Source organism: Ranitomeya variabilis, chromosome 3 (genome assembly GCF_051348905.1).
Source record: "Ranitomeya variabilis isolate aRanVar5 chromosome 3, aRanVar5.hap1, whole genome shotgun sequence".
Taxonomy (NCBI): domain Eukaryota; kingdom Metazoa; phylum Chordata; class Amphibia; order Anura; family Dendrobatidae; genus Ranitomeya; species Ranitomeya variabilis.
The window spans coordinates 20,387,722-20,405,007 of NC_135234.1; the positions used below are offsets into that span (position 1 = coordinate 20,387,722).

At 46.5% G+C, this 17,286-nt stretch overlaps 1 protein-coding gene across 3 annotated transcripts in view; it reads left to right on the plus strand.

Moving 5' to 3' along the window:
- Window positions 1–16,166: 16,166 nt before the first annotated feature.
- Window positions 16,167–17,286, plus strand: part of TEX55 (testis expressed 55) — an 83,741-nt gene continuing 82,621 nt past the window's right edge. For all 3 annotated transcript variants that reach the window (XM_077293716.1, XM_077293718.1, XM_077293719.1), the window contains exon 1: window positions 16,167–16,321. The gene's annotated coding sequence lies outside the window, so the exon portion shown is untranslated. The remainder of the gene's footprint in view (window positions 16,322–17,286) is intronic.

Here is a 17,286-nt window from a genome sequence, read left to right on the forward strand (position 1 = left end):
GTAGTGCAGATGTGTGACGGCAGGTAGTGAGCATGTGTACCGGCACATAGTGCGCATGTGTAAAGGCAGTTAGTGCACATGTGTGACAGCAAGTGCTGCGCATGTGTAACGGCACATAGTGCGCATGTGTAAAGGCAGGTAATGCGCATGTGTACCTGCAGGTAGTGCGCATGTGTACCGGCAGGTAGTGCACATGTGTGACTGCAAGTAATGCGCTTGTGTAATGGCACATAGTGCACATGTGTAACGGAAGGTAGTGCGCATGTGTACCGGCAGGTAGTGCACATGTGTAACGGCAGGTAGTGCGCATGTGTGATTGCAGGTAGTGCGCACGGGTAACGGCAGGTAGTGCACATGTGTAACGGCAGGTAGTGCGCATGTGTAAGGCAGGTAGTGTGCATGTGTACCGGCAGGTAGTGCACATGTGTAACGGCAGGTAGTGCGCACGGGTAACGGCAGGTACTGCACATGTGTAACGGCAGGTAGTGCGCATGTGTAAGGCAGGTAGTGTGCATGTGTACCGGCAGGTAGTGCACATGTGTAACGGCAGGTAGTGCGCATGTGTGACGGCAGGTAGTGCGCATGGGTAACGGCAGGTAGTGCGCATGTGTAAAGCAGGGAGTGCACATGTGTAACGGCAGGTAGTGCGCATGTGTAAGGCAGGTAGTGTGCATGTGTGACGGCAGGTAGTGCGCATGGGTAACGGCAGGTACTGCACATGTGTAACGGCAGGTAGTGCGCATGTGTGATGGCAGGTAGTGCGCATGTGTACCGGCAGGTAGTGCACATGTGTGACGGCAGGTAGTGCGCATGGGTAACGGCAGGTACTGCACATGTGTAACGGCAGGTAGTGCGCATGTGTGATGGCAGGTAGTGCGCATGTGTGACGGCAGGTAGTGCACGTGTGATGGCAGGTAGTGCGCATGTGTGACGGCAGGTACTGCACATGTGTAACGGCAGGTAGTGCGCATGTGTGATGGCAGGTAGTGCGCATGTGTGACGGCAGGTAGTGCGCATGGGTAACGGCAGGTACTGCACATGTGTAACGGCAGGTAGTGCGCATGTGTGATGGCAGGTAGTGCGCATGTGTGACGGCAGGTAGTGCGCATGTGTGACGGCAGGTAGTGCACATGTGTGACGGCAGGTAGTGCGCATGCACAATGACAGTACCATTCACTTGTATGGCTTGATCAGCAGGTAAGGCGCATGCACGATCAACCCTCCCGTAGAACTGAATGGCGCACTACTAATCCATTAACGCTGAGGACATTGAGACTCCCCTTTCTCCGGATCGTTGGGGGTCTCGTGGTTTGTTGCCTATTCTGAAATGTATTTAGTGGACAATTCCTTTAAACCTTAGGAATATTCACTTTAAATAGTGCTCCCAACCGGACAACGTGCTTTGTTAATGGGACGTTCCTAACATGTCACCTACAGGATCGGTGGGGGTCCAACAGCTGGGACCCCCAAAGATTGTACTGCATCGGAATGGAGAGGTGGCGGCGGACGGACGACCCCGCTCTATTCATGCTTTGTGCTTGACCATGGGGTGGTGGTCCGCATGTGTGGCATCAGCCCTATTCCGATAGAGCCCCTTTCTCAGGAGTGTTGGGGGTCCCAGCAGACGGTCATCACCTATGCTACAAATAGATGACAGCTTTGTAATAATCCAGCAAGGATCATGGTTGGACACTTGGACCAAACAGAGGACGATCCATATGACCATAAAGAGGTTCTCGGTCCGATTCACCAAAAAGCAACAATTTGCTGAGAGTTCCATGAAGCTCGGGCCCCCACCCACCACGGGCCATACACAACAATGGGTATACATTACTCCGTTTTTGTTCTTTGTATCTATTTTTTCTTTTATATTCTATCTCAATCATTGGCCCTAGAAGGGCAATATTGTACAGTAGAGTGAAAACCGCCACAACTACTGGGATCTTAGTTCACATTTTTATTTTCTTGGGCTTGATGCAGCTGAAAAGTGTTCAGGGAGCTGCCCCGGAGATAAACACATTGCACAGAGCAGAATCCCGCTGTGGGTTGTGTACAGGCTAAAAATAGGAGACCGCGTGGCAATGCCGGACTCTACAGAAGTAATTGAGCCTGCTGCTGTGTGCGCTCGTCCTGTACCACACTGCCCCTACTGGTCACTGTTAGCATAGCGCCATGGACAATAACAATAATTGTAATCATTTCTTATAGCACTAATTATAGGGTCTGATCTATTTAATTTCTACATTATCTATCGATCTATCTATCTATCTACCAATCATTTATCTATTTCTCTTGTATTCTGGATAATCACTTGTCACTTCCTACACAAGGCCTATAATAAATACATTCAGGTGCGTCTCACAAAATTAGAATATCATCAAAAAGTTAATTTATTTTAGTTCTTCAATACAAAAAGTAAATCTCGTATATTATGTAAAGTCATTACACACAGAGTGATCTATTTCACGTGTTTATTTCTGTTGATGTTGATGATTATGGCTTACAGCCAATGAAAACCCAAAAGTCATTATCTCAGTAAATTAGAATTCTTTATAACACCAGCTTGAGAAATGATTTTAATATCCGAAATGTTGTCCTACTGAAATGTATGTTCAGTAAATGCACTCAATACTTGGTCGAGGCTCCTTTAGCATCAATTACTGCATCAATGCGGCGTGGCATGGAGGCGATCAGCCTGTGGCGCTGCTGGGGGGTTATGGAAGCCCAGGTCGCTTTGATAGCAGCCTTCAGCTCATCTGCATTGTTGGGTCTGGTGTCTCATCTTCCTCTTGACAATACTCCATAGTTTCTCTATGAGGGTAAGGTCAGGTGAGTTTGCTGCCAATCAAGCCCAGTGATACTGTTGTTTTGACACCAGGTATTGGTACTTTTGGCAGTGTGGACAGGGGCCAAGTCCTGCTGGAGAATGACATTTCCATCTCCAAAAAGCTTGTCGGTAGAGGGAAGCATGAAGAGCTCTAAAATGTCCTGGTAGACGGCAGCTCTGACTTTGGTCTTGATAAAACCCAGTGGACCTACACCAGCAGATGACATGGCTCCCCAAACCATCACTGATTGTGGAGACTTCACACTAGACCTCCAGCAGCTTGGATTGTGGCCTCTCCACTCTTCCTCCAGACTCTGGGACCTGGATTTCCAAATGAAATGCAAAATTTACTTTCCTCTGAACACAACACCTTGGACCACTGACAACAGTCCGGCTCTTCTTCTCCTTGGCCCAGGTAAGACGCTTCTGGTGTTGTCTATTGGTCATGAGTGGTTGACACAAGGAATGTGACACTTGTAGCCCATGTCCTGGATACGTCTGTGTATGGTGAAGCAATGACTCCAGCAGCAGTCCACTCCTTGCGAATCTCCACCACATTATTGAATGACCTTTTCTTAACAATCCTTTCCAGGCTGCGGTTATCCCGGTTGCTTGTGCACCTTTTTCTACCACACTTTTTCTTTCCACTCCACTTTCCATTAATATACTTGGATACAGCACTGTGTGAACAGCCGGCTTCTTTAGCAATGACCTTTTGTGGCTTCCCCTCCTTGTGGAGTATGTCAATAACTGCCTTCTGGACATCTGTCAGGTCAGCAGTCTTCCCCATGATTGTGGAGCTACTGAAACAGACTAAGGGACCTTGATAAAAGCTCAGGAGCCTTTACAGGTGTGTTTTTGTTAATTATTCTAATTTACTGAGATAATGACTTCTGGGTTTTCATTGGCTGTAAGCCATAATCATCAACATTAACAGAAATAAACACGTGAAATAGATCACTCTGTGGTAATGACTCTATATAATATGAGTTTCACTTTTTGTATTGAAGAACTGAAATAAATTAACTTTTTGATGATATTATAATTTTATGAGTAGCACCTGTATATGAAAGGGTGGTCAAATGATCCCCCTTAAAAGAAATTTTCACAGACGGAATTGTTTGAAACTAAAAGAGTTTACTCTTCTGTTATTCACTTTCTTCACATTGGCACCACATGCCGGAATGCTGGATGGTTACAATCTGTTTGACAAGTCACAATCTGTGTAGAGGTTCAATGTTCTCTAGGGGGCATTGTTACTTGAATTCTCCAGCCAATCTTCAACCGGCCCTTTTGACTTAACCAATCAGGCCACATCACATGTCAAAGGGTGGCCGACCTTCGGCTCTAGTCGCTTCTCTCCTGTTGGGGCCACACCCAGATATGAGCCCAGTACCATCCGAGCAGCCATGGCTGACATCTCTCCCAGTCCCAGCAGACTCCCCAAACCTGACCTCTTCCGAGGCTCTTCTATGGCCTGATAGTTCTAGGATGCCTGTCCCAAGCAGCAATGACTCTCCACCTGCTCCCAGTTTTCTCTCCATTATCCTCTCCAAGTCTTTCATGGCCGAAACAAGATGACAAGTCTTGCCTAAAGAATTACCCAAGGCCGCACCAGGTTCTCTCTGGTGGTCATAGTCTTGATCCTCTGGGCCCCTATCTCACTCGCAAAGGACGAGCAACTTGGATCTTCTAGCATGGATACGTCCTGAATAAACAAGTCCCTGCGGTGTTCAGGCACGAATACTGACCGAATAAACAGGACAATATGGCCTTTAGGCACAATAGTTTTCCAAATATAAAAGCCACTCCAGCCTTCAGGCACTGATATTTCCCAAATAAACAAGCCACTCCGGTCTCCAGGCACAGATACTTCTAGAATAAACAAGCCACTACAGTCTTCAGGCACAGATACTTCCAGAATAAACAAGTCACTCCAGCTTTTAAGCACAGATACTTCCCGAATAAACAAGCCACTCCGGCCTTCAGGCACATATATTTTCTTAATAAACAAGCCACTCCGGCCTTCAGGCACAGATACTTCCAGAATAAACAAGCCACTCCGGCCTTCAGGTACAGATACTTCCAGAATAAACAAGCCACTCCGGCCTTCAGGCACAGATACTTCCCGAATAAACAAGTCACTCCGGTCTTCAGGCACAGATACTTCCCGAATAAACAAGCCACTCCGGCCTTCAGGCACAGATACTTCCAGAATAAACAAGCCACTCCAGCCTTCAGGCACAGATACTTCCTGAATAAACAAGTCACTCCGGTCTTCAGGCACAGATACTTCCCGAATAAACAAGCCACTCCGGCCTTCAGGCACAGATACTTCCCGAATAAACAAGCCACTCCGGCCTTCAGGCACAGATACTTCCAGAATAAACAAGCCACTCCAGCCTTCAGGTACAGATACTTCCAGAATAAACAAGCCACTTCGGCCTTCAGGCACGGATACTTCCAGAATAAACAAGCCATTCCGGCCTTCAGGCACGGATACTTCCAGAATAAACAAGTCATTCCAGTCTCCAGGCACGGATACTTCCAGGATAAACAAGTCACTCTGGTCTTCAGGCACAGATACTTCAAGAATAAACAAGTCACTCTGACCTTCAGGCACACATACTTCCAGAATAAACAAGCCATTCCGGCCTTCAGGCACAGATACTTCCCGAATAAACAAACAACTCTGACCTTCAGGCACGGATACTTCCAGAATAATCAAGCCACTCCGGTCTCCAGGTACAGATACTTCCAGAATAAACAAGCCACTCCGGCATTCAGGCACATATATTTTCTTAATAAACAAGCCACTCCGGCCTTCAGGCACGTATACTTCCAGAATAAACAAGCCATTCCGGCCTTCAGGCACGGATACTTCCAGAATAAACAAGTCATTCCGGTCTCTGGGCACAGATAGTTCTAGAATAAACAAGCCACTCATGCCTTCAGGCACAGATACTTCCCGAATAAACAAGCCATTCTGGTCTTCACGGACAGATACTTCCAGAATAAACAAGCCACTCCGGTCTTCAGGCACAGATACTTCCAGAATAAACAAGCCACTCCGGTCTTCAGGCACAGATACTTCCCGAATAAACAAGCCACTTCGGCCTTCAGGCACAGATACTTCCAGAATAAACAATCCACTCCGGTCTTCAGGCACAGATACTTCCCGAATAAACAAGCCACTCCGGCCTTCACGGACAGATACTTCCATAATAAACAAGCCATTCTGGTCTTCACGGACAGATACTTCCAGAATAAACAAGCCATTCTGGTCTTCACGGACAGATACTTCCAGAATAAACAAGCCACTCCGGTCTTCAGGCACAGATACTTCCAGAATAAACAAGCCACTCCGGTCTTCAGGCACAGATACTTCCCGAATAAACAAGCCACTCCGGCCTTCAGGCACAGATACTTCTTAAATAAACAAGCCACTACAGCCTCTTCTATAACCGAAAATCTGGTTTAGGTTAGTGGCTTCTCTGCAGAAATAGGTGGTGTTCAGATACGTTACTTTCCCCTGAAAATATAGACCAGACATTGTCAGTGGGTGTAGGACGGCGCTGCCTGGTCCTTCTCCTAGGGGGATCCGCACTCTCAACTGAAATGCCAATTCAGGTAAGTCACATAGTCGTGGGCTTCCTGCTCTTCTACTTCTCTCCGTCTTATAGGCCATGGATCGGATTAAATCTTTGGAGTACAGGACGACCGTGAACGGCGGTTTCACCCCTCTGTACTCAACTTCTAATTAAGCCTCTGACTAGACCCTATAAAACACAAACTTTAGATCAGAGCCCACAAAATATACCAAGCTTAGTCTTGATTCCTATGTTTACAGACCCCAGACTAGACCCTAATCCTGTAAAAGGGAATCGATCAGTAGGATCAATAGATAGATAAAAAGATAGTAACTCGTTACTCTCTGATGTTTAATGCTCGCATTTCTGTATTTGAAGAGTTATATCTATTCCCTTAAGCTATCATATGATCATAAATATGGAATCCCCCAGAAATGGTCATATAGAGACCTCAGCACGGTCGCCCGACTTTCCCTGAAACAAAGATATGGTGACTAGCATTTCCTTGGTGGAATAAGAAGGTGAGTGATTTGTACGGGCGCCTATTAGACCGCCATTATTAGCCAGGATTAATGCTGCGGACACGAGGGGCACTGAGCCTTACTTATTGACAGAGTCCATGCTGAGTTATTAGTAGCCGTGTCCTCTGGATTAATGACGGTGTACTGACGGAGTCATTACATGTGCGGTCACTTGGGGACTGATAGATAACTCTGCGACTCTCAGCGTTAGGACAGATAAATGGAAATCTGATAAAAGAAGACTTTACAGGTCAATTAAAAGATACTATTAAAGGGAACCTGTCAGGATATTTTTACATAGAGTAGCAGTGATATGGCCTTAATGGCTCGGGTCCCCCCCATTAAAATAACATTTTTATAGAGATCCAATGTTTCAGTCATGGGAAATCTAGTGCAGAAGTTTTCTGTTACCACTAACTGTGAGCAAATCCTTCTGCCTCCTCATGTGATGCCAGCCAGACTGGATGATGTGAGATCAGGGATCTGTGGGGGCCGGATCATCTCTTCCAGGACTCCTCCTTTTAATGACATTGGCTGGATGTTGGGGGTCGTTTTTCTGTTACGGAATAAATTTGTAGCCAATCAGATGCCTCCCTGAGGGTATTACATAAAGTATCTTCCTGGATTAGTCAGCATTGAGGACACCATTAATCCTGACCAAATTCACAATTCTGTTTGCAGAAATTCAGCCACTAATTTGTGGACCCTCCACCATTTGTCACTGCTCCTGCAGACCCTCATTATTGTGCCGCTATCCAGCCCTTCAGGAACAATCTGCTTCTTTTCCACATGGTGACTCCTTAGTCCAGGACCAGCTGACATTTTTCTGCCTCCCCCTATGTTTTTACGCAGAGTTGAGTCATAGGCCTTATTTCCATGTACAAAGTATTCTTTTTGGCCTCAAATTCTTCCATGAAAACCACTTCTGGCCAGACTTCTCCAAAATGTAGATGGTGTAGCTGATCCCACTAGTTGCTTCCAGTTCTGAGCTGATGGCACTGCTTGACATCTTCCAGTTTTGAAGGGAAGTAACATAGTGTGTCTTTCATTTGCTCCTCGTCTGACCACTGCATCTGCAGACTTGAACGTCGTCCATTTCTTTGTGCTCCGTCAAAAGAGCTTTAACAGCACATCCAGAAACCTCTGCTATGAAATGTTTGCCTGGGAGAGACCTTATTGATGCAGTATAACTACCTTGTTTCTATGCACTGTCTTTCCAGGGTGTATGATCTGTGACATGAAACTGTCTTCAATAACCGCACCTTTGTAGCAGAGTTTGTCTGTCCCTCACCCAGTTTTAAACCTCCCACACAGCCATTTCTGTTACGGTTAATGACTGGGTTTCAATCCACATATTAAAGTGATGATCATTAGCAGCTGCTTGGTATAATTGGTTACTCATACACCGGACTATAATTCTACAAAATCCCTGACTGTGCAAGTGTAACTAGAAGAATTAATCAAGGCCGCAGGTGGTCACCAAATATTGATGGAATTTAGATTTCTCTTTTTGTTAATAATAGGCAAACTATTAACATTTCCATTTTTTAAAGCATTCTTACTTTACAGCATTTTTCCAAAGCTGCCTAAAACTTGTGCTGTATGTATCATACATAGCACAGTGTTGACATATCTATAACACATAAAATGCCTACATATATACCGCCATATGGTCACGTCTCCTCTGGGACCTGCTCCTGCAACGTTTGCACCTGTCCAAAGGTGCTGCCGTATTCATTCTTCAGGCAGCACATGTGATGGGGGAGACGTCAGGATCAGAAGCTCTGGGCAACATAAGCTCTGTTCAGCTACTGCTTAGGGTTGTTGGGACTTGTAGTGCCATCCAATCTGGTAGAATAAGAATGTCTGCTGTCAGCTGGAATAATCAGCTCCCTACCTAGAAGCTGCCAGATATAGTTCTGCTTGCCTGTGAAGGAGGGACCAGGGCTGGATGCTGTATGATTCGTCCTGTAATCACTTGTCATTTGGGGGTCCATACAGCTGCACATGTAACAGGAGACCTTGGGTCCAGTTCAACAGGTTCAGTTTTACCCCAAAGTTCAGGTACATTCGGCTGTGGCATACCGTCTGGGACAGGTTCCACTTTGATGTTCACATTTGCCCGGTATGCTAATAGTTTTTGCCTCCATTCTGCCCAACCTGCCCCATCTCAACAGCACCTGTTGGTACCAGGGACACCCTGTTTGGCGACCCAGATTTCCTGAAGCTTGCCACCATTTCTCCTGGCTCTTCCCCAACCTATTCCTTCCTCTTAGGAGAGAACGAGACATGCACTTCAATGCCTCTTCTGGGCCATAGGCCCGAGACAGGACATATTTGTTAGCCTCTTGGTGTGCCCTCTTGCTGGATTGAAGCTTGGTACTTTTAGGACCCATCGCAGTTTGTTCTTGAACTTGAACCCTCGCACTGTCCGAGACTCTCACCGACTGAACTCTCTCTGAACTTGACTGACTAGGAGAAGTGATGCCCCTTCTATCTGATCTAACCCCTTCCCATATGTGGGCTAATCCCAAATGTTAACTATATCTTAACCTTACGCAAATTGCTGCAACTATATCCCTATGCCTTGTAATGGTTCCCTTATGGACAGACTTCCCCAATCCCTGGAAACGGCCTTGAGGTAGAAACTCCAGAAAACCCAAGACACAAACCAGCCATGAAGATAAAATCCAAAAATTTTATAAAACATGTAACCATAAAAACAATCATATTTATTAGTGTTCACATTAACTTTTCTTGACTCAGTATCTCCTTCTACCCTGGAATCACAGCAGATCTCCTGGCTGGTAGCAATGGTCAAGAATCAACACTCCGCCGCCTCCAATTGTCAGGACAATTATGCAATTAACTGATGAGTGAATGGGAACTTTATGCAATTAACTGATGAGTGAATGGGAACTGACAGTGAATGTGTGGTTTATACACATCCGATTTCAACACATGGAAAATATATATATACCCCAGAACGTTCACTGCCAGCTCCACAACAACAAAAAATAACCACTAGCTGCCACCACCAATCGTTTATACAGGCCAACTGGACACCCATTACAGGTAATGTATGGCTTCAGGGGTGCGGTTTACAGAGCAAGAGGAACAGAACTATTACATTTCATATATTTAATCCAAAAAGTAGGCAGTGTTTATAAAAAATGTACAAAGATGTTACAAAATGGACAAAGCAATGCAGCATATACAATTACAGTACATAGAATAAAAAGAAATACCAAAAGAAGAGTACTAAATTTGTGTCACGGAAATGACAGTAGTGGAGGGAAGCTCTCTGTTTAGGGAATTGTTACAGAACAACAGTGAACTGTGTCTTCCAGGACTGACAATAACATTACACTCAGATTTTATTTGATGCTGCATTTTTTTTCTGCTGTTTATTTCTTGCACAGAAATCCTGCAGTTTAACTGTCCAAGCAAAGTGGATGTGATTCCGTGAAAACTGCACCCCCGGTGGTCTAAAGACGCTCCTGAACTGTGCGATTTTGGCATTTTTTTCTCTCTCGTCTTCTATGCAGACCCTAAAAAAACGCAGGTAAAAAACTGCAGTTACTTTTTTTAAGTGCAGAATCAATGCTTTCTGTACAATTAAAAACAAATTAAAAAGTGACTTCACATCTGCACCAAAACCACATCAAATAATGGGGAAAGGGCAGGAAAAAATGTAAAAACAGAGAAGATTGTCATTATGTAGTTTGGTGCAGAGATCTGCAGAAAACAAAAAAGTACAGTATTTATGCACCGTATTTATGCACCGTGTGAATACAGCCTTGCATACAGAAAAAAGCCAGATATCATATAGTGAAGATACGTAAAAATGAGAACGTTCTGGCGGCTCCGACTGTAAATGAATAAACAAAAAAATAAATCCAACTAAGTCTCTAGGTCCCAACTAGAGATGAGCAGGACGCAGGGATGACGTCGCACCGGCCCTGGGTGATGAAAAGCCGCGTCAGGGGCACAGGAAGGTGAAAGATCCACCAGGTAAAACTGATCTGTACGCTGGATCGGAGTCCCGTGAATCGATCCGCTCTTCTCTAGTCCCAACTGTCCTGGATACAGTGGACAGTTCTAGATTTGGGTCTACGCCCTGCTGTCTCGAGGGTCTGCTGAATGTCCCTCTGACATCTCCCGCCAGGGGAGAAAGAAATGGTAAATAGGCGTGGATTGGGGCGTGGACAAAAATTTGCCGACGTACGCTACTCAGGATTTGTCTTTCTTTTTCTTATTCAAAAGCTGGGAGATATGTGAAAGGTTATGGATGTCTGGTCTTTTGTGAGATATATTGCACTCCTGTATTCTTTATGAAAGAACTGCTGTGAGACTCTGCCCTCCAGACTCCTCTGTGCCCATCTCCTCTAGACTCCTTTGTCCCCTCCTCCTACATTCTCCTCAGTCCTCCTCCAGACTTCTTTGTCCTGATCCAAACTCCTCTGTCCTCCTCCACATCTCTATGTCCCCTCCTCTTCCATGCTACTGTCATCATATGTTCTCCTCCAGACTCCACTGTTTTCCTCCAGACTCCTTTATCCTCCTCCAGACTCCAGACTCCTTTGTCCCCTCCTCTTCCAGACTTCTCTGTCCCTTACTCTTCCAGCTCCTCTGTCTCCTCCTCTTCTAGACTCTTATGTCTCTTACTCTTCCAAACTCCTCTGTCCCCTCCTCTTCCAGACTCCTCTATCCCCTCCTCTTCCAGACTCCTCTGTCCCCTCCTCTTCCAGACTCCTCTATCCCCTCCTCTTCCAGACTCCTCTGTCCCTTACTCTTCCAGACTCCTCTGTCCCTTACTCTTCCAGACTCCACTGCCCCCTCCTCTTCTAGACTCGTATGTCTATTACTCTTCCAAACTCCTCTGTACTCTCCTCTTCCAGACTCCTCTGTCCCTTACTCTTCCAGACTCCTTTCTCCCCTCCTCTTCTAGACTCCTCTGTACCCTACTCTTCCAGACTTCCAGAGGTAGTTGACAAGGATAGTCAGAGTTAATAGTTAGGACTAGCCCAGAGTGGGAGTGGCTAAATGGGAAGACAATGGAGAGCTTCCAGTGAGAACATCAGATAGGGACTAGTGGTGGACAGTCCGGCTCTATTTTGTGATCCAGCTCTCTCGGCGGCGCTCACCAAATTACGTCACCTGAACCCTGGAATTTTAGGGAGAGCCATTCAGAAAATTCAATGGCTCTCACTGGGGTGCCGGCTCCCATCGTTCACAGCAGGGAGCCGGCTCTTTGTACCTGATCGTTCAGGAAAGACCCATCACTATTAGGGACGAGCCTGCAGTAGAAGCACGCCTCAGGTCTAGCTGAGCAGCAGAACTGCATGCAGTGGGTGCATTTATTGCAAGAAGGAGGCGACCAAGGCAGGTAGTGAGCTCCCACGGGAGAAGCGACACAGAGAAGAAAGTGATTAGTGTTTTGGATCGGTCCAGAGGAAAAAAAGAAAAGGAAGAAGTATCCGGGCCTGGGGCAGGAAGCCTAACGGGACAGTACAGAGTTGTCTGCCAGTTGGGTAACGTGATGGAAGAGGAAGGATAAGCGAGGCGTCAATAAAGCAGCGCGCTAAGTAGTGGCCATATAGAAAACTCCCCTGGACGCAGAACCATGGGGGAAGTATATTTTGCTTGCTCGACTGTAGTGCCGTTATTGGGGACAAGCGGGCTCCCGGGATAATGTACTGGGTTGTGTTGAGGCAGAAGAGATAAGCGAAGCAGAAAGCGAGAGAGATTCCTGGAAAGAGAAGGGAAAGTGTGTGATGATCTCCGTGTCAAAACAGCGATGTCCATGAAGATGAAAGCCTACCATCTGCTGCACAAAGTTCCTCATAAGTTATTCTTCAGTGAAAATATGTTTATTTATGAGCTATGGCCTACCTTACTGAACTTTGTAACCTCTGGTCCTGGCCGGCCGAATCCAACGGCACCATGTGGTCTGCAAGGGCGTATCGCTACCATAGCTAAAGTCCACACAGCCAGGCAGGTCATGTAGCGTGTCAGGGCATGAAGCACGAGTACTTCGCCCCTGGCTACACTTGGTGCAGTGGGCAGGATTGAGACTTGCAAACGGAAGAACGAAGAAGAAGGGAGGACACTCGAGTTACATGGACGATGGCAACCGTGATGGGTTTTAAGATGGCTCTGAGTATGGACTTTATTTCGATGGCTACCGGCTTGAGCAGGGGGCATACTGAAGTACCCTGTGACTGGGCTTCATAGGAGATCAGAAATCTATATATATAATTGTCTAAGGTCCACTTCCGTCTGTTTGTCTGTCTGTCACGGAAATCCCACATCGCTGATTGGTCGCAGCCAGCTGGGCGCAACCAATCAACGACAGGCACAGTCCGGCCGCGAATTGGCCCCTCCCTACTCCCCTCCAGTCAGTGCCCCCTCCATACTCCCCTCCAGTCAGTGCCCACATAGCGTTTTAGCAGTCCGTTAACGCTGCCATTAACCCTGTAAGTGTGACCAACTTTTTACTATTGATGCTGCCTATGCAGCATCAATAGTAAAAACATATAATGTTAAAAATAATAATAAAAAAATTCATTATATTCTCACCTTCCGGCATCCAAGGCAGCCTTTGCCGCTCCTCGCGACGCTCCGGTCCCAAGAATGCATTGCTGCAATGACCCAGGGTTATTGCCGCAAGGCATTCTTGGGACCGGAGCGTCGCTAGGAGCATCGCTAAAGGCCTGGGCTGGATCCGGGGCCGCCGGAAGGTTAGTATATAACTATTTTTTTATTTTAATTCTTTTTTTTAACAGGGATTTGGTGCCCAAATTGCTATATACTACGTGGGCTGTGTTATATACTGCGTGGGCTGTGTTATATACTGCGTGGGCGGTGTTATATACTACATCACTGTGCTATATACTACGTGGGCTGTGCTACATACTACGTGGCTGTGCAATATACTACGTGGCTGTGTTATATACTACGTGGGCTGTGCTACATACTACGTGGCTGTGCAATATACTACGTGGGCAGTGTTATATACTACGTGGGCTGTGTTATATACTGCGTGGGCTGTGTTATATACTGCGTGGGCGGTGTTATATACTACATCACTGTGCTATATACTACGTGGGCTGTGCAATATACTATGTGGCTGTGCAATATACTACGTGGCTGTGTTATATACTACGTGGCTGTGTTATATACTGCATGACTGTGCTATATACTACGTGACTGTGCTATATACTACGTAAGCTGTGTTATATGCTACGTGGGCTGTGAGACTCTTTCACCCGGGGCCCTCAAAAACCTGCAGCTGGCCCTGGCTTCACTGATCCATCAGCGACAGACGCAGTCCGGCCGCGAACTGGCGCGGGATTTGAACCATGCTTCGCTAATTGGTCGTGCCCGGCCGGCCGAATCCTGTGTATAAATTGCATTATTCTGAAATCTTCATAAATAAACTACATACATATTCTAGAATACCCGATGCGTTAGAATCGGGCTACCATCTAGCGTTATTATATACTGCAATACTCTAATCTTGCAGTATATAGTAAATGAACTGGTTTAAGTTCCTCCAAGGGACTAAGACATAAAATAAAAATGAATTTAAAAAAATATATATATTTTTTTCATTCCGTGGTGCTGTTCTTGAGAAGGGGTCACACACTGTTTTTCAATTAAGAATTAAGAATATATATAAACTTTTATGGTATCATTGTTTCCCTAAAAGGTCTGACCCATGAAAATATATTGAAACTCCTGAATTGCATTTTTCAGTGAAAACACTTCTCCCAAAAGATGCAACAAAAAGCGATCAAAACCCGTCACCCAAAAAAGGTCTTTATAGAAGCGATAGCTCAGTTTGCAGGAAACAAGTCCTCACACTGCTCCATCGATGGAAAAATAAAAAGATTAAGAACCTCAGAAAATGGCGTCACACATCACATTTGTTTAATCAGTAAAATATAGTAATAAAAAACAGATAAGCTTGACGTCGTCGTATTTGGACTGAGCTGAAGAATGAAGTTTCTAGGTCATTTTTACAGCTCAATGAAAGCCATAACCCCGTTCCCCCACCCAAAAAAAACACTTTTTTCCCCTTTTTTTCTGCAGTATCATCCCATTTAGAATTTTTTTTCATTTTTTCAGCACGTTATATGGTAAAGTGAGAGGTGTGAATCACAGCTACAACTCGTCCCGCAAAAATACAAGCTATGGTGAAGGAAAAATAAAAAAGTTATGGCTCTTGGAAGAAGAAGGAAAAAATGAAAATGTAAAAGTGTAAAATGATGGTGACGGGAACGGGATAAACTCCACTCACTAAAATAAAAAAAACACAAGCGATCAGGGTGACCCCATGAATGGCGCCGGCAGCGATGTCATCATAACGGTCATTTTCCCGATGTCTGGGACCGGTGATTTATCTCGCAGTTCTGATACAATGATCCGCTAATCCGCATGTGCTCGAGATCTGCGCCCTGATCCGGACACGTTGGCCGCTCAGGTGGTTACAGGAGCGACCATTAATGACCGAGACCCCGGAGCGGAGCAGACGGCGGGGGATTAGCGTCGTCGTAATCTGAGCAGGATGTTCTCTGCCATTATCTAATGCACCTTCATTAAAGCGATCAGCGCCGGCCGTGCCAAGAAATCGTAATTACAATTATGGACATTAGCGGGACGGGGCACGAAATTAATGGGGACGACGCGCCATAACGAGCTCCGGCTCCGATGTAACGAGCTGATGTGACGCCGGCGCACGGATAGAAATCCCCGGCGACAGATAGGAAACAACAGGACACAGAGAAAATAATAGTGTCCCTGTACAGGACGTGTTCTGATTAGCAAAATGGGGAAATTGTTAACCCTTTGGCACATAGGGAAATAACGGTACGGCAGCGCGTGTGTAATACAGCCGGCGTCTGCCTGTGACAGCAGCGATCAGAGCTAGGGGTGGACAGCGCCGTTACTCATGGCAACCACCAGGGCTATATATATATATATATATATATATATATACACACACACACACTCACTATCACCCCCCAAACCTAAAAAATAGGAAGCGATTTGTTTACACGTAACGTAATAAAAAAAAAGGTTAATTCCAACTTTTATTTTGTTGCCATGACAACTGAGAATTTTAGCGAGAAACTCAAACTTCCTTCTACGGAAGCCGCAAAAGGACATTTCAGCATAAAGCAGCCGCTCAACTGAGGCTTGTTGCTATGATCTCTGTGCGTCATCACGTGATCACCAGCTGTCGTCATCCTGTAGTGAACAGTCGTCATGGTGACGGGCTGAGAGTCCACACTACGGTAGCAGCTAAGGGCCAATTCTAGTCTAGCGCTGCAGTCTGACACCTCACAGGACGGGTACAGCAGGAGGTCCGGGTGCAGGTACGTGCTGCTCCGCTGTGGTGGTGACGGCAGACAATGATGAGACTTGTTGTTCTCCTGCGGCAGCTCGGGTCACTTTGTACTGGACGTGGTGTCATCAGGAGACGGACCGGAACATGGAGGACTGATTCTCTGTGTAATCAGCGCTGTATCTGCACTCAGGCAGCCACAAAAACTAACTGCAAACCCCTCACTGCAGACCTCTAACTGCAGAGCCCTAACTGCAGAGCCCTAACTGCAGACCTCTCACTGCAGACCGCTCACTGCAGACCGCTCACTGCAGACCTCTAACTGCAGAGCCCTAACTGCAGACCTCTAACTGCAGAGCCCTAACTGCAGACCTCTCACTGCAGACCGCTAACTGCAGACCTCTCACTGCAGAGCCCTAACTGCACGCCCCCAACTGCACGCCCCCAACTGCACACCCCTGACTGCAGACCCTGACTGCAGACCGATAACTGCAGAGCCCTAACTGCACACCTCTAACTGCAGACCTCTAACTGCAGAGCCCTAACTGCAGAGCCCTAACTGCAGAGCTCTCACTGCAGACCGCTCACTGCAGACCGCTCACTGCAGACCTCTAACTGCAGAGCCCTAACTGCAGACCTCTAACTGCAGAGCCCTAACTGCAGAGCCCTAACTGCAGACCTCTCACTGCAGACCGCTAACTGCAGACCTCTCACTGCAGAGCCCTAACTGCACGCCCCCAACTGCACGCCCCCAACTGCACACCCCTGACTGCAGACCCTGACTGCAGACCGATAACTGCAGAGCCCTAACTGCACACCTCTAACTGCAGAGCCCTAACTGCAGACCTCTCACTGCAGAGCCCTAACTGCACGCCCCCGACTGCACACCCCTGACTGCAGACCCTGACTTCAGACCCCTAACTGCAGACCTCCAACTGCAGAGCCCTAACTGCAGACCTCTAACTGCAGAGCCCTAACTGCAGAGCTCTAACTGCA